Genomic DNA, 22186 nt, shown 5'->3' with positions numbered 1-22186 from the left:
GACTGGTCATGCCATGAAGTCAGTTACATGTTTCAAGTTCTGTTCAGAAAAATAGTCATTTATGGTAACTTTGATGGCTCCAAGATAACATCTCTAAGTTTCTAAAAGACCTTTTCCCAATGAACTGAACCGTATAGGATGAAGGAGTGTGTGTCTACAACGTTTCACTTCTTTTCTGAGACAATGGATCTGAGGCTGGCATAGAAAGCAGGCTATAAGTAAAGTAGATGGGGGAAAGTGTACCAAATATTTGGGAAATAGCAGGTGTGCCTATTTTACTACAGGAGGGTTAATGTAGGATGGTGGCTTTTAAAGTTTTTAACAGCAAATAACCCTTTCTTGAAAAAATGTAATATTAAAAAAAAACCGATACAAATGAGCTGATCTTACAGAAATCAGGAAACTCAGGATGGCAACCTTTGGGTAAGCAAATGGAAGTTCTTGATGTCAGTGTCAGTGTGAGTTTAGTAGAAAGCTTCTTAATATTTACACTGTGTATCTCTTGCCTGTTTACCTCTCTGCAATTTGACTCCTGCTTGCCAGACTTACCCAAATTCCTGACTCATAGACTTCCAGTTACCACTCTGTTTCTAACTTTCTCTGGGCCTGTCTACTCATTTCTTCTCTACTATTAGTTCTGACTTTTCTTCTTCCTAGCTGCAGCTTCACTCAATTATAGACATCCATTGTAGTCAAGAAATCTACCCATTTTGAGAAGAGTGTCATAATAGTAGGAAATAAACCTAGGAGGCATTGGCGAGAAAAGAAAGAACTTTTGCTTTATAATGCAAGTGCTTTATAACAGTGCTTGCAATGAATCAGGCATAGATAATGAAGGAGTTGGACCAAATAAGACTTACACTTTTGGGCCAAATGGGGAAAAGTTGTGCCTTCATAATGGTTCAAGTAACCATTAATATGCATGCAGGCTTCACTGTTAACAGAGCATATTCTCAGGAGTTCTCTCATTCACCCTTATAACAACATCATTAGGAAGATTTTATTTTCTTTGAAAACTAAAGAAAAGAAGACGAGATCAAGTTTTTGCTTAAGGTCATACTACAAGGTAATTCAGCCTACTGATTTAACACCAGTCTTGTGACTTTAGATCCTTTCTTCAACTCATGGTAAACATCTGATGCTGCACAAAGTTTAAAGGTATTTTCTGCTGCTTTCATACTGGGTCTTGTGATGAAAGCCACATATCTAATATTGAAATTAGTCACATTTAACACAGGGCTAGGAAAGGCATGGTATGCATGTCAAGTTGCTTTTTTTACTCTGGTGAAAGACATCATTAATCAGTCGCCCCAGTCTTTCCTGCTGAGTCTGGATGCTGCCTCATAGCCTTTTTCTGCATATTACTCCAGGCAACCACTACTAATAAATCAGAGTTTTCTGAAACTTGAAACTGATTTGCCATTCTGACACTAGAGTCTTGAAGTGATGCATGTGCTCTGGTATGAAACTCAGTAAAATGACATGCCTAGTTTCTAGTCCCTCAGGATAGCTCTTCCTTGTCCCACATCTGAGGCTGATTAACTTCTTGAGCATCAGGTCACACTTGTTAAATTTGCCCTAATCGTGTGCCTACTAATTGGGCTTATCCCTTGATTTCTAGCACTAAGCCCCTACTTTTTACTCAGGGTGTAGAAACAGATGTTCTATCTTGTTCCACATTCCTGAAGTTCTGTTTATAATCCACTTCCTTCAAGCTATAGTTTTGCCTAAAGTTTTCCCCCTGTATTCCCAGAGACTAGAGTCCAGTTCTTGTTGTCCAGTTCCTATGACTTATATCAGTTATTACTGTGAAACAAACCACCTTCAAACTTCACAGGCATGAGCAAATAACAAGTACTAACAATTTGCATAAATTTACAATTTTAGTGTAACTTTTCAGGAATTGCTTTTCTCTGTTCCATGTGATGTCAACTTTTTTTTTTCCTGTTTGTTTGGTTTAGTTTGTATATATATATATTTTTTTTCCTGATTACCAATTAAATACAGAGGTTTTAATTTCTTAGCTTACTAACTAAGGGCTTTACACTGAAGTCAATATATATACCTGACATTTCAGCCTAAGTTGGTCGATATACACATCTGAGAACAATGAGATTGCACAGCTTATCAAATACTAGAGGGCCTTTTAAAAAATAGCAACAAAGCAGTGTTTACAGATTTTAAGCTTCATCTTGCACACTGACAATCCACTTTCAAGATAAGTCATTCATGTTGTTGACAGTTCAGTGCTGCCTTTGTCTAGGAGCTAATCCAGGGCTATGTATGGACTGGGGCTTAGCAGTTCCTCTGTACATGGGCCTCTCCAAGGCATCTTAGGCTTACTCACAGCATGATGGATAGATTCCAAAAACAAGCACTCCAAGAATGCATCCATTCTTTTGACTAATCTCAGAGCCACTTCTGCCATACTCTTTCAATCAAAGCAGTCAGAAAGGCCAACCCAGGTTCAGAGGTAGTGCCATAGATTTTACCTTTTGAAGGAGGAGTTACAAAGTCCTAAAAGAGCTACATATCTGGAGATACATTATGGTAATCTTTGGAAAAACCTTTTGATATATTGACCTATAAAACGTTTTAATATATTGACCTCCTTCCTGCTGCTGGATTTCTAGGAACCATCATCTGCCTAGATGTCCATTTAGTGGCCCACTGTCATAGTTTGTAATGTTGCTGCCATAGTATATCCTTTTATTTATAATTCCCCCTACTGCACTGCTAACATTTGACACACTCCAGGAAGGTCCTATCATCAAGAAATCCTAAAAAATAGGATGAGTGGGAGAAAGAAAGCATGTTTTATAGAGCCAAATGGACCTGATTTCAAATCCTGGCTTAATAACTGAATTCTGAGAAATGTACCTCTCTCAGACCCAATTTACTTTTCTATCAAGTGAGTACAATACAATTCCAACTCATTGTTGTGAAAATTAAGCATGTTAATATAGTAACAGGTTTATTTAATAGTCTAAAAGCTGCTGGGTATTAACATAAAAAAGTATAATTTTTATTCAGTTGTTACTTTGAACTGTGTTCTGTTTCAGCCTGTTCCTTTTCTATACCCAGTGCCATCTCTGGATTTTAATTTTTTCAGTATGTATTAGTCAGGGTTCTCTAGAGGGACAGAACTAATAGGATAGATAAATATATAAAGGGGAGTTTATTAAGTATTAATTCACATAACCTCAAGGTCCTACGAAAGGCCATCTGCAACCTGAGGAGCAAGGAGAGCCAGTCGGTGTCCCAAAACTGAAGAACTTGGAGTCCGATGTTTGAGGGCAGGAAGCATCCAGCACAGGAGAAAGATGTAGGCTGGGAGGCTAGGCCCATCTAGTCTTTTCACATTTTTCTGCCTGCTTTAGATTCTAGCCGTGCTGGCAGCTGCTTAGATGGTGTCTGCCCAGATTAAGGGTGGATCTGCCTTTCCCAGCCCATTGACTCAAATGTTAATCGCCTTTGGCAACACCCTCACAGACATACCCAGGATCAATACTTTGCATCCTTCAATCCATTCAAGTTGATACTCAGTATTAACCATCATACATTGCTTGCATTTCTGATTACTTAAAGTTATTAAAAATTTATGACAGTTAAAACTTCCATATTGTGATCAGTTTAGCATGTCCTCTTCCTCATAGTACAGGCCAGGTTTTTTTTTTTTTTTTTTTTTTTTATTATACTTTAGGTTTTAGGGTACATGTGCACAATGTGCAGGTTTGTTACATATGTATCCATGTGCCATGTTGATTTCCTACACCCATTAGCTCGTCATTTAGCATTAGGTATATCTCCTAATGCTGTCCCTCCCCCCTCCCCCAACCCCACAACAGTCCCTGGAATGTGATGTTCCCCTTCCTGTGTCCATGAGTTCTCATTGTTCAATTCCCACCTATGAGTGAGAACATGCGGTGTTTGGTTTTTTGTCCTTGCGATAGTTTACTGAGAATGATGTTTTCCAGTTTCATCCATGTCCCTACAAAGGACACGAACTCATCATTTTTTATGGCTGCATAGTATTCCATGGTGTATATGTGCCACATTTTCTTAATCCTGTCTATCGTTGTTGGACATTTGGGTTGGTTCCAAGTCTTTGCTATTGTGAATAGTGCCACAATAAACATACGTGTGCATGTGTCTTTATAGCAGCATGATTTATAGTCCTTTGGGTATATACCCAGTAATGGGATGGCTGGGTCAAATGGTATTTCTAGTTCTAGATCCCTGAGGAATCGCCACACTGACTTCCACGATGGTTGAACTAGTTTACAGTCCCACCAACAATGTAAAAGTGTTCCTATTTCTCCACATCCTCTCCAGCACCTGTTGTTTCCTGCTTTTTTAATCATGGCCATTCTAACTGGTGTGAGATGGTATCTCACTGTGGTTTTGATTTGCATTTCTCTGATGGCCAGTGATGATGAGCATTTCTTCATGTGTTTTTTGGCTGCATAAGTGTCTTCTTTTGAGAAGTGTCTGTTCATGTCCTTCGCCCACCTTTTGATGGGGTTGTTTGTTTTTTTCTTGTAAATTTGTTTGAGTTCATTGCAGATTCTGGATATTAGCCCTTTGTCAGATGAGTAGGTTGCAAAAATTTTCTCCCGTTCTGTAGGTTGCCTGTTCACTCTGATGGTAGTTTCTTTTGCTGTGCAGAAGCTCTTTAGTTTAATTAGATCCCATTTGTCAATTTTGGCTTTTGTTGCCATTGCTTTTGGTGTTTTAGACATGAAGTCCTTGAGTACAGGCCAGGTTTATGTCTTGAGAAACTTGAATCATGCAGAGGGTATGGTTTGCTTTTTATTCGGCCTCCATTCGTCACCTGTAGGTAAAGGTAGAGGAATGTTAACTTTGGTTGAGTATGCTTTGGTGTGAGATTCTTCTCTTTTCCCCTTTTCTGGGATTTTTTGGCTTCGATGGGATTGGAGGGCATAAGGGCCTTAGGAGATAAGAAAATAAAGAGTTTGGCCACCTATGAGTCATTTAGAAGTATCTCTGGGCTTGCTCTGACCAGGTTGGTTTTGTCTGCTGCTTCAGGTCTCTGTTGATGGTAGGTTTGATTTTAGAGGAGACAGTATCCAGGTTCACCTTGACTCCTTCTGTCAGTGAAGACCCCTTAGAGAGGCACAGCATTGCCTCCCACTCTCCAACAGTCTATGCACATCTCTAGAATGATTATCACCTTGACTGGCTGTTGACCACCTGGATAATTCTAAACTATTGCTCCTTCCTGTATCCTCTATACTTAATGTGGAACCAGAAGAAGCACTGAGGGCATCGTGGAACAGGAATGGGAATGTCCTCCCATCTTTTGCTGCCCAAGCACCTTATCCCACACATGGTTTCTTTACTCTGTGGTGTGGGCTGCCAGAGCAAGTATACCCAGTTTAGTAATTTATAGTTGTGAAGCCAGCACCAGGCCTATTGTTCTCTAACTCCAGGGTTTGCCCAAGTACTTTTTCACAACGTTCTGTTTTGATGGCAGCATTGAGGTAGGACTGTTGCAGCTACAGCTGGAGGCATCTAGTTCCAAGTTTGAGGTTACCACTTGCTCATTTTTGCAAATTTCTGTGATCCGTATGAATAAATTCCTAAGGGCCTTCTCTATTACTTGCCTTTGTTGGGGTGAGCATCCCACCAGGAGGAACATTATTGCTACTTCCCTTGCTCATTTGTTTTTATAATCTTTCAGCCCAGCTTTTGTTTAGTCCTTTATTTCCTACTCCTTCTGTTGGGAAGTCCCAGGAAACAAAGCAGCACAGTTTCAGCAGGCTTTCATAGAAGCAACAGCATTCTATCGGAGTCTAACAAGAATTAAATATAACTGGAGGACTCTCCAAGATATGCCCCTAGTCAGTGCACCCTGTGTGATGCTCACTTTGTTCACAAGGGCTATGTAGCCAGTGATGTTTTAGGAACTTATTTATTTTTCCCAACAATGGATGTAAAGGATTGCCTGCTCCTATTTAAGTTAGATACTAACAGCTTCTTTAAAGATGCTGGGCATGTTAAAATACTAGCTGTGAAAGCAGCAGTGAAGGAAGCTGTGCATTGTTAATCCTTCCTGTGACAGAAACATCAAAAAGCAAGCCTTGAAGCCTCATTTATGAGGATGGTGTTTCCTCCACCCTTTACCAAGTGTGTGTGTGGGTATGGGGTGCCCCTCCTGGCAAGCCTGTAAAGCTTCAGGAGCTGCGACTGCTGCTATTTTTGAGGCAAATTGATTATTGGCCTTCACTGAATATTCACAGCTCTATTAGCCAAAACCCCCACTGTTTCTCAGGGAGTAAAAACTGGGTAGAGTTCCAACGTTATGTGCCCACTCTGTGCCTTAACAATGGCCCCAGGACTGCTACTTTCAGCTGAATTTAGAATGAGAGATCCGTTGTATTTTCCTGTTTATATTTGTGAATTATGTTTGCCAGTTTTTTGCAAATTATTTTTAAAGTGGCCTGCCCTCAATTTTAAAATCTTTGTGCTCTGGACGTATATAATGAGCTTCATTCCAGGTAGAATTGAAACCTGCTTCCCATCCTTCTGACCTTGACTGATGCTTGACATATGTCAATGTATGGGATTAGATAACATGTTGCTTTTTAAAGCTGTTATAATGCTTGCATCTTCTTCATCATTTTAATGGAGATTTAGAATGTTGTATTCAGTTAGCCTAAGGTTTCTAAGGCCATTTTTGTCATCTTTTTACTGTTGAAAATTCTCTAAAGGGTCTCTAATAGCTTGCTCAGTGTGACACATGTGGTCTTCTATAGTCTTTCCCCAGGCCTATTTTTTTTTTTTTTAATCTTTTCTCCAGCACATGCCCTTTCCTTAGTCAGGAAACTCTCATTCCAGTACCATGTAATGCTCAGGAAAAACTCATTTTGGTAATATATTACTTATTGGTTTCACTATTTTTAAATGTTTCATGAGATTTAGTCTTACCTGTCATTAGACATCCTGGTTAAAATGAGTGATAAATTAACATCAACATGGTCCCTGTACATATCCCTCTAGATGAATAATCTAAAAATGTCCAGGAAATTAGAATTAATTTATTCAAAGCAGAATACGACCATTTGATTCAGAGGATGGGGGATTTTGGTGAGGAGGAGTGGTAGGTGTGGGTGGGCAGGTTATATATGTATGCTCCTTCCCTTCATTGATAAAAGGAGAGTTTACCAAGAGTAGAAGAGACAATAAATGGGATATGTGGTTTCTGTAGCCCAGGAAGCTGCTATGGAAACTTCATAAACTCACAAGGAAACTGAATTTGGACACTGACTTAATGGTTAGCACCAAGGCAATACACTTCCCTTTCTCCAATCTACTCTTCTCTCCATCTTTCCTAAATTTCTCCTCTGTGATATTTGTCTTGACCTTTATACTAGAGCAGTGACTGCATTGAAGGGAGAAGTTGCTAAATCAAGTTTAATCCAGTTGGAATATAATAAGCATTTGCCCTTGGCTTGAGGGTTTTCACTTTGGACAGAACTAGACAGGCCTATCACTGCTCATGGCAACCGTGAAATGTTATCTACTCTGTTTACTTAGCTTTTCTTTTCTCCACAACTTGAATACCAGAAAGCATGCCTTGTATTTATTTTGATTTCTTTGTTATGATTTCTCCACCTTATTTAAAATTTTCTTCACTGATTCATAAAGCTTTCTGAATCCCAACTATACGCAGGAAATATTGAAATCTTGGTGGTGAGATGATGAACAAGGCAGAGCACCATTCTTATGTGGTTCACGATCCCTGCACTGTTCACTACCGTAGCCACTAGCTACAGGTGACTATTTAAATTGAAATCAGTTAAAATAAAAATTGAGTTTCATAGGCACATAAGCTACATTTCAGTTGCTAAGTAGCCATATGTGGCTCTTGCCTGCCATATAGGACAACACAGTAATAGAACATACCCACCATCACAGAAAAGTCCACTGGGAATTGCAGGTAGACTTGACTTTAATAATAAAAAATACTGTTGCCTTTTATTGAGCACATATTATGTGCCAGATATTGAGCTAATTGTTATACAAACATTTTATCATTTAATATTTTCAATATCCCTATGAGGTGAGGATATGGAATACTGATTTATAAGTGGGTCTAACCTCTCTGAAATAATTCCCAAATTTGATAACAGTTTATTCTGCCCTACACTTATGACTCCTCAAGTTATAGCCAGTGAGTACACACTCCCATGGAAGAAGACAGTAGCTTCAAAAGAAGCAACAACAACAACAAAAACAAAATTCTCACAGGTACGACTTAAGTCTGCATTAAATAAATTCTGAACAAGTATTTTAAGAATATGAGTTTGTAGGGACATTAAATTTTTCAACAGGGCATTTATATGTCTTGCTCTGAGAGAAATGGCTTTTGGGATCTAGTATATTTGATAATTTAGTGATGTACTGATGAAATTAGGCAGTTCCATGCTTATAATTATTCCCTCATTCGGAAAGTAGTTTCTCATGACCTGCTCTGCCACATGACCTGCTTGGCCTGTGATTAGGTAATGGTGATACAAAGTTAGAGAACATGTCCTCCTCATTAGGCCCTTGCAGTCTAGTGAAAAACACAAAACACCACAATATAATAGCTGTTTGAGTGGTGAACTCTGGTAGATACTCCAGCTTTCAGAATAAGTAGACATGATCTCAAGGAAACTCTTAACAACTAGGAGGGAAAATAAATTCACAGAAATAAATATAGCACAATTTAAGATTTGGCATGTGGAATAGTGGTAGAATATGCCAATATACCATATCAGATGTTATACAATGAAACTTTTTTTATAAATGCTTGTGAATGCATAGAGGAAGAGATATAGCTGCCAACTTGGGAGGGAAGGGGAAGAGGGATGATGGGTGGAGATTAGAGAAAGCTTTACAAAAATAGTGAGATTTGAGCCAGCCTCCAAGATTGCAAAGAATTGGATGAAAGTGTATAACAGGAAGAGGATCAACAAGAGCAAGAGCGAAGAGGTTGACAAGTATATCCCCTCCTTTCAATGTTGGTGAGTGTGCTGTGATGATAACCTGATTATAGAAAGGAAGCTACGATGGATAAGACTGAGAACAGGCTGCTGAGGACGGTATTAGGTCATGCTGAAGGATTTGAGGCTTCTCAAAGAATGATGAGAGCAGTCTAAAGATGGATCTATCATCTGAAAACCTTCCTCAGGTAGAAAAAACACAATAAAACTATATATTTATGTGCTTAGCAACTGTTTTAGCTTTCTCATTGTGAATGGTTAAAGATTTAATGTGATTGGTTTTGAAGAAAACAAACAAAACACTTCAGAATTAGTAAGAGTGTTTTTCAGGTTTAAAGTTTTTTTTAGTTGTTAATAGTTTACACCCTGTGAATAATGCGAGAGCTCTATCTTTCCTACACTGCCATTCAAAGTGCAAATTAGAAAGTTTATCTCCTTAAGGTTTGAGCTTGAAAACTGATAATTACAGATTCCCAGGAGAAACAGTTAACTTCCTGTAAAATGATAAAAGAATGAGTTGAGGCGAGGTACAGTGGCACATGCCTGTAATCCCAGCACTTTGGGAGGCTGAGGCAGGTGGATCACCTGAGGTCAGGAGTTCGAGACCAGCCTGGCCAAGATGGTGAAATGTTGTCTCTAATAAAAATACAAAAATTAGCTGGATGTGGTGGCAGGCATCTGTAATCCCAGCTGCCGAGGAAGCTGAGGCAGGAGAATTGCTTGAACCCAGGAGGCAGAGGTTGCAGTGAGCCTAGATTGTGCCATTGCACTCCAGCCTGGGTGACAAGAGCAAGACTTCATCTCAAAAACAGACAAACAAAAAGAATGAGTTGATGCCTCTACAAGGAAAAGTTAATATGGTAGGTTAATTAAATTCCCTTTTCTCCAAAGAAAGAATTTTTCTTGAACTATCATCTACCGTCTAGGACCCGTACTTTAGAAATGTCTGATTTAGAGCAGGTCACCTGTGCTTTTAGACTAGCACCTAATACTCTGAGCACTGACTCAGACCCGACTAATGAACTGCACGTATGATGGACAGAATGAGAAGGTATAGCTGCATTAACCAGGGCTTAGTTCTGATCTGAAGAGAGGTATGAGTTCTATCATTAAAATTTAAAAACATTAGGATTAACTCCTAAAAATTATTTTTTCTGTGATCTAAAGTATCATTCGTTTCAGACTGGTCTATAGTCACATAACCCTTTCTCCATTTTACTGTTGTTTTCTGATCCTTATATGAGAAGAATGACTAGAGAAGTGAAACCTGTTAAAAGAGAAATATAACTAGCTATCTAGATAAAGAGATTAACTGTCAACTTGTGAGTATGTTACATAAAATGGCAAACCAAAAAAGCAGAAATCCAAAGGTCAAAGTGTATTCATTTCCTTACTCATTATGTCTGGCATGAAGCTTTTTCATCTACCCCAAAATACATTGCCCTCCTCTTGGAGAACTCCTCTTCCTCCTTTTCAATTGTTCCGTCCTAGTGGGGGCAATCAGTCATAGGGCCAACTACTTGGCCATCATTGATGATCCTATAATGGCCTCCTAAACCCAGCCTGACCAATCTGAGTGCTTCCTTGAGACTTTTCAAGCTGTATTTGAGAAGAAAAGAGAAGCGTATCTCTGCTATTGAAACTTTGAAAAGTGAGTCTTGGGCTCAGCTAGTGGTCATCTTTCTGCCATGTGGACAAAGCTGTACTAGCAGAAGGAAGCCACCATGCAGAGAGAAGCTTAGATGAGGAATGGAAAGGAAAGGTCCTGAAAGCATTCAAATGTCTGTGTCTTTGTTCCTGACATGTTACGTCTCTATACCTGCCAAGATTATATGAAATAGTTCAGTATCCAACCAATCAATTTTTATTTCTGCATAACTTAGTTAAGATAGCTTTCTATTACTTGCAACCAAATCATTCTTTGCTAATACAAAAGAATGGGTATACCTATCCCCCCTTTTTTTTTAATCTTAAGTCAAACCCTTATATAGCTCAGGAATGACTGATCTATGTATTAAAGTTTTCTCTTTTTTCTAAGCACCTCCTACTGATGTTAACTTTCCATTTCTTTGATGCATATGGGTTCTTCAGTGTTTTGGCAAAACTTATGGACCTGTTAAATTCTCAAACTTGTAAAATTTCCATATTGCCACGCTAGGTAAAATATGATTACCTTATTTATTTTACTACATCCACAGACAGATTTCTAAAGAATGTCGCCTGTTAGTATAGTAAATTAATAAGCTGTGGGACCTACTAGCTGAACATACTACCTTAGGGAACTGGAAAAAAAATTCTTAAATGCTTCCTTGGGTACTCTTCGTTAGTTCCTATGTCTTGCTCTCTTTTATTAATTCTATTACTGATTTACAATAAGTTATTAACATTTTGCATTTAAAATCAGATCAAGGGATAGTATTTATTTTTTCTGAGTAAAGCAGATATCTAGTTCATTTTACAAGGTTTTGACTGTGTCTGAGTTCCTTATTAAATCACCTCTCTTTCTTTTCATTTGTTCTTAGTAGTTGCCAGGCAACTCCTATGATACTTGGCAAGCATATTCTGAGAGGATTTTTTAAGAATAAAATTAGTAGAGACACAGACCCTTTGTAAAGATGGATATTATCGTTGTTCAGATGTAAAATTAGCCACTATGAATGAGGATTATTATTTAATATTATACTAAATGGGAATTTCTGTCCAATTGTAAGCTGGGTCTCCTACCTACAAGTTGCCTAAATTGCAAAGAATATCTTGATTCCTGATTTAAAAAGAAAATGAGGTTGATAAAAAATAGCAATTACTCTTTTATTGAGTTTAAAAAGGTGAGTGATGATAAATGAATTTGCCCAAGCATTTTTCTTGCTGATTCAGGCTGCTGCCCCTGGCAAAATTGCTCAGAGAAAAGCAATCTTTTCATTTAAGATTTCTTATTTCTGTGGTTTAAATGTGTCCCCCGAAGTTCATGTGTTGGTAACTTAATCTCCAATGCCACAGCGTTAAGAGGTGGGACTTCAAAGAGGTGATTAGATCACGAGGGCTTCACCCTTATGAATAGATTAACACGGTTATCTTGGGAGTAGCTTAGTTATGGTAGAAGCAGATTCCTCATTAAAGGCTGAGATCCCTTTCCTCAGTCTCTTGAGTGCCCTTTCACCATATGATGCCTTCCACCATGTTATGATGTAGCAAGGAGGCTCCCACTGGATGCGGCCCCTTGATCTTAGACTTTCTAACCTCCAAAACCATGAGCTAATTAAACTTCTATTGTTTATAATCACCCAGCCTGTGGTATTCCGTTCTAGCAGCACAAAATGGATTAAGATACCTGTTAAGAAAGAATTGGCAAGACTAAGGTGGGGATTTAATCCACTCAGGCTTCTTCTAGAGGCAATCCCATGTAAGATGCATTTTAATAACATGCCATTAATCACTTAGAAACAAGTCTTATGGAAGAGTGCTGGGAATATGAATGAGAAGTCCAAATGAAATAAACTATGTGAAAGTATTTTTTACACAATACTCTTGGTTTCGATTTTTGCTGTGTTGGTACTAGTGCTGGTGGTAATTGTTATTTTAAGAAGAAATTCAGTATAAGATCTTTCTGAGAATGACTTCTATTTTCTACATTTCATTCTAGAGGTGAGTGTTAGCCTTGGAGACTGCAAACATGTATGTAGATTGAGGGAGACAAATCAGCTTTTTGAGTTAATGGATGTCTTCAATCAGAAGCCAGAAAGATTTAGGAAAATAGTGCTCTTATATTAATAATGGCAACCCCACAATCTGTGCTCTAAATCCCATCTCCTTTGCCTTTCTTTTGAATTATGCTCAATTGCTGTCACTTTTCTACGTATTAAAATTCCCCCTCTCAGCCAGAACTCTTCCTTGAGTGTATCAAACTGTCCAAATCTATTATATTAAGAGATAAGAAAATATAAATGAGCAATTATTTCTTATTTGCTCCTTCTCAGGAATGTCACTCACCTATCACAACTGAATTTCTTGGTTGGGTTGTGAGGTGTGTCTTCACTTATTTCTCAACCTATGATTATTTGGTGTGTCTACATCTCAGAAAGGGCTTTCCGTAGGGAATAAATTTGCTAGTTAAGCTGAGACAGCCTCTCTATAGAATTTGAAACTATTGAGAATTAGGAATCAAAATTCCTGTTTAGTTTTCAATTTTATTGTTTGATCCTGCTTTCTCTCTAGCTTTTTTTTTTTTTTTTTTTTTTTTTTTTGAGACAGAGTCTTGCTCTGTCGTCCAGGCTGGAGTGCAGTGGCGCGATCTCGGCTCACTGCAAGCTCCGCCTCCCGGGTTCACGCCATTCTCCTGCCTCAGCCTCCCGAGTTGCTGGGACTACAGGCACCTGCCACCATGCCCGGCTAATTTTTTGTATTTTTAGTAGAGGTGGGGTTTCACCATGTTAGCCAGGATGGTCTCAGTCTCCTGACCTGGTGATCCGCCCGCCTCGGCCTCCCAAAGTTCTGGGATTACAGGCATGAGCCACTGCGCCCGACCCTCTCTAGCTTTTCAGAATTGTTTTAGAGACACTTTCTAACCAAGTTATTGTTTAAATACTAGTACTATTCAGGAATCTTATCTAGGCCCCCTTACCATCTCACTTTATGGATTCTTCCTGAGTGATTTTGTCACTCTTGAGTTTCTACAACCACTAATTTGCTCTTGACCCAAAATGATGTGTGTGTGTCTTTCTGTGTCTGTTTGTGTGTGTATGTGTGTGTGTAAGAGAGAGAGAGAGAGAGAGACTCCAATCCACATTTTTTTTCCTTAGCTCCAGAGCTATTCAGCCAAACCCCTTAGAGCTTAGTGTGGATGTCTTAAACCACCTAAAATTTAACATGCTCCAAATGACCTCATTCTCCTCAGTACATTTTCACATTCCTTATTTTCCTTTTCATTGAATAGCATGTTTGTTTACATATATTTCCAAGCTTAAATTCTGACCAAATTCTTAACTCCTGTTTCCTTTCCATCTCTAAAACAATTGTCTAGGAAACTAGAGTATTTGTCTCATAAATACTTTTTAAATGTCTCCTCCTTTCTAACCCTATTATCTCTACCATAATGATCTTATCTCTTTCTTGACAGTTTAATCATATATTCTTCCAAAGGCCAACTTCATGCTTTATATTTATTTAAGGACAGAGAAAGATTAAGGGGAAAATTGTGCATTTTTCACTTTTCGTAGTAGCATGTGGATATTTTTAATATTTCATAAAAATAATATATAATAACATAGTTGGTGGTTAGAAAAAAGGCATATTGTTTTCTTCCTTAAATATTAGCAAGTGAATATATTTGAGAACTTCTGAAAAACATTATTTTCAGGGATGTGGAGTGAGGGGTATTTTCTGTATCCATCTGGGTCTTCTAAACTTAGCTATTGTACAAATATTCACCAAATCCAAGGAATTTTAAAAACCCTACCAATACAAAGCCTGATTTTTAAATGCGAACATCTAACTATTCTAGTTTACAGATGTGAAACAAACTCCATCTGTTGCCTTTTTGAATAGTGCAGCATTTCCTTCTCCTGCCAGAATTAATTTAAGAATGATGCTCAAGAGTCTTGGTACCTGGCCTTGGAATATAAAGCCACGGCATTCAACCCCACCTTCTCCCTGACATTGAATACTTTAGTGGTTACAAGTGCATTCAGTGTTAGAGAATTCTGAAAATTTTCTAGTTAATTCAAAACATTTGAGAGACTAAATCCTGCTATTAATTGGTGTAATTCAGCCCATCCAGGATTTTTAGCTTGTTGATTAACCATGACATGATCGTGATGCTTATATTAGTAGCATGCATGTGTATGCACATAGACAATTACTGTCATGATAAATTGGGCATGCAAATACTAGAAAAATGTGAGGAATATATAGCAGAAATAGTGGCATGCTGTTACTGGAGGAGGAAGAAGAAGGGAAAAAGGAGGAGGAGGAGGAGATGAAGAAGAAAGATTGTTCTTGATAAAATCAAAGGTTTATTCAGTATAAAATCTAACTCTGTGGGAACATTTTTAGTTAAGTACTGGAGGCTGAAAACAAAATACAATAGATTAAAAAGTGAAAAGAAGACCAAAAGGTAGACAGTGAGTGTAAACTTGTAAGAAAACTGTTGGTTAAAAAGAAATTAGAAAGCGGCTCAAGGGAAACAGGACTGGGGAGTTTTTATTGATTAAAAACAAAAACAGATTTTTGCACAATAAACAGAAATATGTTTTGAAGACACGGTAATAAACTCTTTATTTTTAAAAAAAAGAGAGTGACTTTGTTAACGTTTTTTCTTTTCTTCATAATAGCTCCTTTGCTGTACCATCATCCGTGCATAAGTTCACACGTATCCAACACCAAGAATTTCCCCACTTGAGCACAGCAGTGTAAGATACTACACTGTGTAAAGAATCTCTCTCCTTTGCGGGACATGGATGGAGCTAGATGTCATTATCTTCAACAAACTAACACAGGAACAGAAAACCAAAAACTGCTATTCTCACTGATAGGTGGGAGCTAAATAATGAGAACACACGAGCACAGACAGAGGAACAACACGCACTGGGGCCTATCGGGGAGTGTAGAGTGGGAAGAGGAAGAGAAGCAGGAAAAATAATTAATGGATACTAGACTTAATACCTGGGTGATGAAATAATAGGTACAACCAACCCCTAGGACACATGTTTACCTATGTAACAAACCTGCACATCCTGCACATGTACTCCTGAACTTAAAATAAAAGTCTAAAAAAAAAAAAAGATCTCAGTCCTGCTGTATCCCAAACAGGAGGAATTTTGGGAGGTCTAATATCTTTATGAGATGATAGCTATGACTTGATGACTTGGACATTTCCTGTAGATTGTCATTTCCTGAAGCCAAGGCCCATATCAATAATTCATTTGCATCATCTTCAGCATCTGAGCACAGTGATGTGCATATACAACCTATGGAGGGGGTTGTTGAAAAACACAAAAGGAGGTTGAAAATGTCTGTCCATTTCTGACTCTGTTCCGGTGACATTTTTACACATGGCAATATTTTCAGTCTCTCAAATCAAGAAGATATAGAATTTCTAAAGATTTCTCACTATTCTCATTTAATATGTCAAAGTCTGCAATAAGATGCCTACATCTTTGTAACACATTACCATTTATAGATATTTTCAGTCTTAGTATCTCACATGAAGAAACTGAGACCCTGTGATTTAAACCACTAGGATAGAGTCTTTCTGCAGAATGCCAGTCACTTGCTTTTTCCACCGTGTCATGGCTTGACCATTGAGCATTTGCCATGTAAAATACCGATGTGATATTGTTCATCTGAATTAGGTTACTTATTTGTTAGAGTATTGCAATGAACATATAGATTTCCAAAGAGGACCAGGAAGACAGAAGAAGATAAGGGAGAAAATACAAGTTTAGGAGACCCACTGGACACACTGTTGAAGTATGGCTGAGGAGAGTTGGCAGATAGGAATGATCCCCTACAGGTGAGAGTGATCTGCTGACCCAGCCTAGCTTCATCCAGGCTGCTAAGCCTAACTGGAATATTTCTGTGACTTACTAGTAGCCAGTTCATGAGTTAGTGCCAGCTTCCCCTGATGATGCCCAAGTCCTAGACTATAATGACAGATGCTTTTGCCCAAACTCTGAGTTTTTATCCTAATAGTTTGATTAAAGCATGATCTACAAGCACTAACGGTATGTTTTTACTTGTCTTCTTCCATTTGTCTGCAATTCTCATTTTAAAAATCTCCTATTTTGGTTTAAGATTGCTGCTCTAGTATTTCAGTCTAGTTTCTTGAGTTTATTCCTGTTACTCAGTTCTGGTATGTGATGTAGGCCAAGTACAATACTGAGAAATCTTCGAATGCTTTTAGCAAGAAAACTTCTTTACTCCTATAATAGTCTCCCAATATTGTCTCATTTTTATATTACTTGTTTGTTTTTCCCCCAGAATCTATATTTGGTATATAAAGAAGGCAATAATAGAATCATAGAGTCTTATAGCTGAAGGGACATTTGGGATCAGCACAGAATTTGAATGGAGATGCCTTAAATTTTTGGCAGTGTCTAACGACTTCCCTATGGGGCCCATGACCCTCTGTCTGCTCTGTTTTAAGTAGAACAGATCTACTATCTTCTGTTTTGTTTTCATCTTGTTCTTTTTCCTAAATTGTTTATTTATAATCAATACAATATATTTGCTGCTTTATGAAAATAAGCAAAAATTCTGAAAACCAGGTATAAAGTCCAACCATTGTGACAAAGATAAGTGACACAACTATTGCTTGGATTGTTCAAGCAACTTTCCTGAAATTGTGTTTGGATTTAAAAACAACTCCAAACTCCTGACCTTGTGAGTTTCTGTTTTTCTTTATAAATCTGTCTTTATAATATATCCATTAGTCCTGTACTTATATCCTTGTTCATATTTCCTCTCTGCAATCTCTGCCTCCAGGTTCAAGTGATTCTCCTGCCTCAGCCTCCTAAGTAGCTGGGACTACAGGCATGCGCCACCACGCCCAGCTAATTTTTGTATTTTTAGTAGAGACAGGGTTTCGCCATGTTGGCCAGGATGGTCTCAGTCTCTTGACTTTGTGATTTGCTTGCCTTGGCCTCCCAAAGTTCTGGGATTACAGGCATGAGCCACCGCACCAGGCCTCTAGTTCTATTTTTAAGACTTATTACATGTGTGATTTGAGTCTGGTCATATATAAGCTCATGTGCCATATAGGCTTGTGAAGAGTGCTTTTAAGCTGAATTATCTCTATAAAAATTCTAGGCTTGTTATCAGTAAGTATTGTATATATGCTTCCTGGCCTCTAAATCTGTCTTCTGCTTCTTTTTACATCTTCATTTAATATCAGGCTGCCCATGGTAACTTTGCTGCAATCGGACTGACCTTTCAGGTTCTTGTACATAATGCAGTTTTTCTGCTTTTAGACCATTTTGTTCTCCTTAAAGGAAACTATCTCACTAACCCTTTGCATGGCTAGATCCTTTTTATTTTTTATGTTTCAACTCACAGACCCTCTTTGATTACCTAATCTAAGGTAGACTGTTTCAATTATTATACTTGTACCTTATCTTCATTCTGATTTGTTTATTTATAGCATTTATTACAAAATAGAATTACCTTGTTTGTCTGTTTATTCACTGTCCTCAGAATCACTGTGAGGGAGAGGCCTTTTCTGCCTTGTTCAATGCGTGTCTCCTATGCTTGCCAACATAGTAGATGTTCGTGTTCATTAAATATGTATTAACTAATGGAAGGAAGGAAGGAAGGAAGGAAGGGAGGAAGGAAGGGTACATTGAGGCTTGTACAGTAGTTCTCTCATTATTTGCAGTTTTGCTTTCCTCAGTTTCAATTACCCATGGTCAACTGCAGTCTGAAAATAGGTGAGTACAGTACAATAAACTATGGAGAGCGACCACATTCATGTAAATTTACTACAGTATATTGTTATAATTTTTCTATTTTATTAGTTGTTAATCTCTTACTGTGCCAAATTTATGAATTAAACATTAAGTACATATGCATAGAAAAAACCATATTGTGTGTAGGGTTGGTACTGAGTTTCAGGCATCCACTGAGGGTCTTAGAACCATGTACCTTGCAGATAATTTGGGGGGGCTGGGCTACTGTATCCCATTTTCTTCTCACTTGACATCAATGTTCACTGTAGCATATGAAGAAATACCTCAAAATCTGGAGTGCTCTACAGACAATCTATGTGATGATACGCACTCTATATTTTTTTTTTTTTTTACTGCAGTAGGCTATAGAATTCCAAAGCCTGCCTCAGTATAGTTATTTATGACTCTGTTTATACTACTTTATATTGGTGTATGTCTAATTCTTAGAACCGTCGGAAATATCATTCATAAACTTCAGTTATAGTGGAATTGGAAGGAGTGCTTGCTTAGCATAGGAGCCAGGGTTTTCAATGACACACAGGTGCTGCAGATCCTTTCTCCATAGGCCAGACTGTCTCCTTATCATGTCATTTAGGATTGCTTTTTGCCTCCAAATGTAAGAGTTGGGATCTCAGCTATTAAGACCATGTCTCTCTTGCTTTTATCTCAACCAAATAAATCACAGGTACTTTGCTCCTGATTTTTGAACTCATCATGAGAAGAAGCCTTTCTCTGTGAAAAACAGTCCTCCACTTTGGAACTTACTGCTTCAATTAGTATATTAGCTTCTCTCTTAAGATATTTTATAAAAGAAAGATACAAATATTTGCTTTCTCTTGGTGCGTGTAGCTAGAACATTTAGTGGCAACTAAGGCTTGCTATTGGGTATACAACTGGACCATTAAGCATAGGAATTTGCATAGACATTGTTCCCTACTTTTGGAAACCAGAATTTCTCAGGCAAATGGGGCATAGCTTAAATATTATCTACCCAGAACAATAGCAAATAATTGCACATCATGAAAGAGAGATTTTTAAATAAATATATTTACATTTCATTTTAAAAAAATTTAGATAGTTTATTAATAGAAGAAAGGCAATATCTATGAAATTATCAATGAAAATATTTACTTGTTGAAAGTCCTTATTTGAAAGTAAGTACTACCAGATATTCTCACACTAAAAATAGTATTTATTTATTTAAATTTGACATGTAGCCATTCTCCTCTAGTTCCTGCTTCCATTTACTTTTCTGGCAAAGATGTATTTATGTAAGTGTTTAAAATTCTAAATATATGCTAATTGATGGTAGGAAAAGTGCTGCCAAAAAAATTTGCCACAAGAATGAAGCCAAAGGTTAAAACTCTGCTGCAGTGACTTCAGAAAGAATTGATTTTATATTAAGTGTAGAAAACTATACAGAAAATAGAATTTCCTTATTCAATGAATACATATTTCATGCCTACTATGCACCCATTGTGTTCTAGGGGTGAATAAGGAAAATGAGTTCCTCACTCTCATGAATTTTATTTTCAAGTAAAGAGATACAGATAAGAATGAATGGCAAATGAATAAATATACAATATTGTCAGGAAATGATAAGTGCTATCTAGTGAATTAAAGATGGTCATGAAGGAAGTAGAGTATATGGTTAACTGCAAACTTATGGTTAGAGAATTCAATTTTAAGCTAAATTTAGAATGGTAACAAAGCAGTCACTGGGAAAAGTATTCTAAGTAACATTAAAATACAAGGTAGAAATTAGTATAGTTTGGTTGAGGAACAGAAGAAAGCTAGTATTGCTAAAAGGAAGTGAGTGGGGGTAAAAAGTGTGAAGAAGATTCATAAATGAATGGGAACAGATTATTATACAGGGCTTTAAAACTCAGGATTAGAGGTTTGGGTTCACTTCCCAGTTTAATAAGAAGCCATTTGATAATTTTAAGCAAGGCCACTACAAGGTTTCATTCATGTTTTGAAAATAATCACTGTAGTTACCACATAGAGATGGATGGAGTCAAGGGAACCAAAATGGATTCTGGGAATTAACTAGATAGGTGGCTCTTGAAGTAATTCAAACAGAGATAATTGTGACTGGGACTACGGTGGTTGTCATGTAATAGAAAAGAGTGGATGGTTTCAAGATATGATTTGGAGTCAGAAGAACTTGTCGATATTGAATATGCGAGATGGGAGAAAGAGAGGAACAAAGAAAAACTATATCATTGGATTGAGATAATGAGATTATGATCCCATTTACAAAAGTGAGGAAGACTGATATAGAAGTAGGTTTTTGCATAAAATCAAGAGTTCTGTGTTGTCTGTATTAAAATTAAGTTTGAAATACTTATAAGATTTCTATGTGGTGACAAGGACTAGTCAGCTGGAAATAAGAAGCTATAGTGGTCAAAAATAAAATGTTTAAAGTCATGGGATGAAATGAAGTCACCTAAGGAGAAAGTGAAGAACAAAGACAAAGCCCTGGAGGAATACAATTAGAGGTTCACCAGAGGATGTGACTCACCCCCAAGAGACAAGGATGACCAGTAAGATTGAAGAATACTAGAGAACAGAAGAATACCCTAGAAGCCAGAAGGAAAACAAGTTTCAACTGTTTTGTATACTACTGAGAGATCAGTAGATATTTATAACATGGTGATAGATGCCCTAAAGAAAGATTCAGCAGTCTAGACTTCTGGGCTTCTCTTTTTCATTTTGGTGAGAAGGTGAAGCCAGTTCACCTCTCTTAATCTTTTTTTGTTGAAATATAAAGTGAGTCACCATTTCTCTGCTTTTATGCCCAGGATAAACATCATTAAATCACAGCACTCTCTTGATGAATCTGAACTCTATCAGGAGCCTTTTTCAGCACAATTCTCATAACCATCCTGGCCCATCTCAAAGTTGGTGTGTGAGGTGACATCTCCTTACAATCCCTGCTATGAACATTCTTTGAATCATTTTATAACTTTGTTTTTATTTTATGATTGAATGAAAATGGTACATGATACTTCATCATTTTAAAAATCAACTCAGATAATAGTTTAGTTTTAATTTCTGTCCTTTGTGATATGATCCTGAAAATCCTTGTCTGACTTTATAAATGTATTTTAAGATCCTGGAATTTGGAGATTCACCATGCAAATAAAACACATCTCAGACACATGAGTTAATTATCAAAATATCCAAATAGTTCTATATACTGGATGAATGACCTAAGCAGCTTAACTTTTTGTTTCTTAATTTTCCTTTCATGGAGATAACGATGAACATTAATGTGGACTAAATCTGGCAGGCAAAATAAACAAGAGTAAATGTAGTATTATAACGAGGATCTGATTGTGATGTTAGAGTCAGATGCCAAAGCAAAGATTTTAGGCAGACAATGAACAACGATAAGCAAAGGCACAATGTTTGTGTGAGGTGAAGGGCAGCAGAAATGTTTTCTAAACAGAAGAAAGAATGATGTGGAAACTCTGCAGTGAAGATCTCATAGTGTTTTCAGAACTGAAATGAGACCAAAGTAGCCGGAGTGTGATGAGCTATAGGGAAGATTAGCCAGTGGCTCAATTGCAAGACATGAAATTAAGGGGCAAATGGCATAATCATCCAAGCCTTTTTTTTTTTTTTTTTTTTTTTTTTGAGACAGAGTCTGGCCCTGTCACCCAGGCTGGAGTACAATGGCACGATCTCGGCTCACTGCAACTTCCGCCTCCCAGGTTCAAGCAGTTCTCTTGC

General features: G+C 37.6%; 1 protein-coding gene across 3 annotated transcripts in view; it reads left to right on the top strand.

The window, feature by feature from the left end:
• Positions 1-22186, top strand: part of LINGO2 (leucine rich repeat and Ig domain containing 2) — a 1366613-nt gene that overhangs the window by 401078 nt on the left and 943349 nt on the right. The window lies entirely within an intron of this gene.

Source organism: Nomascus leucogenys, chromosome 22a (assembly GCF_006542625.1).
Source record: "Nomascus leucogenys isolate Asia chromosome 22a, Asia_NLE_v1, whole genome shotgun sequence".
NCBI classification, from domain to species: Eukaryota; Metazoa; Chordata; class Mammalia; order Primates; family Hylobatidae; genus Nomascus; species Nomascus leucogenys.
This window is presented reverse-complemented; position numbering and strand designations above follow the sequence as displayed.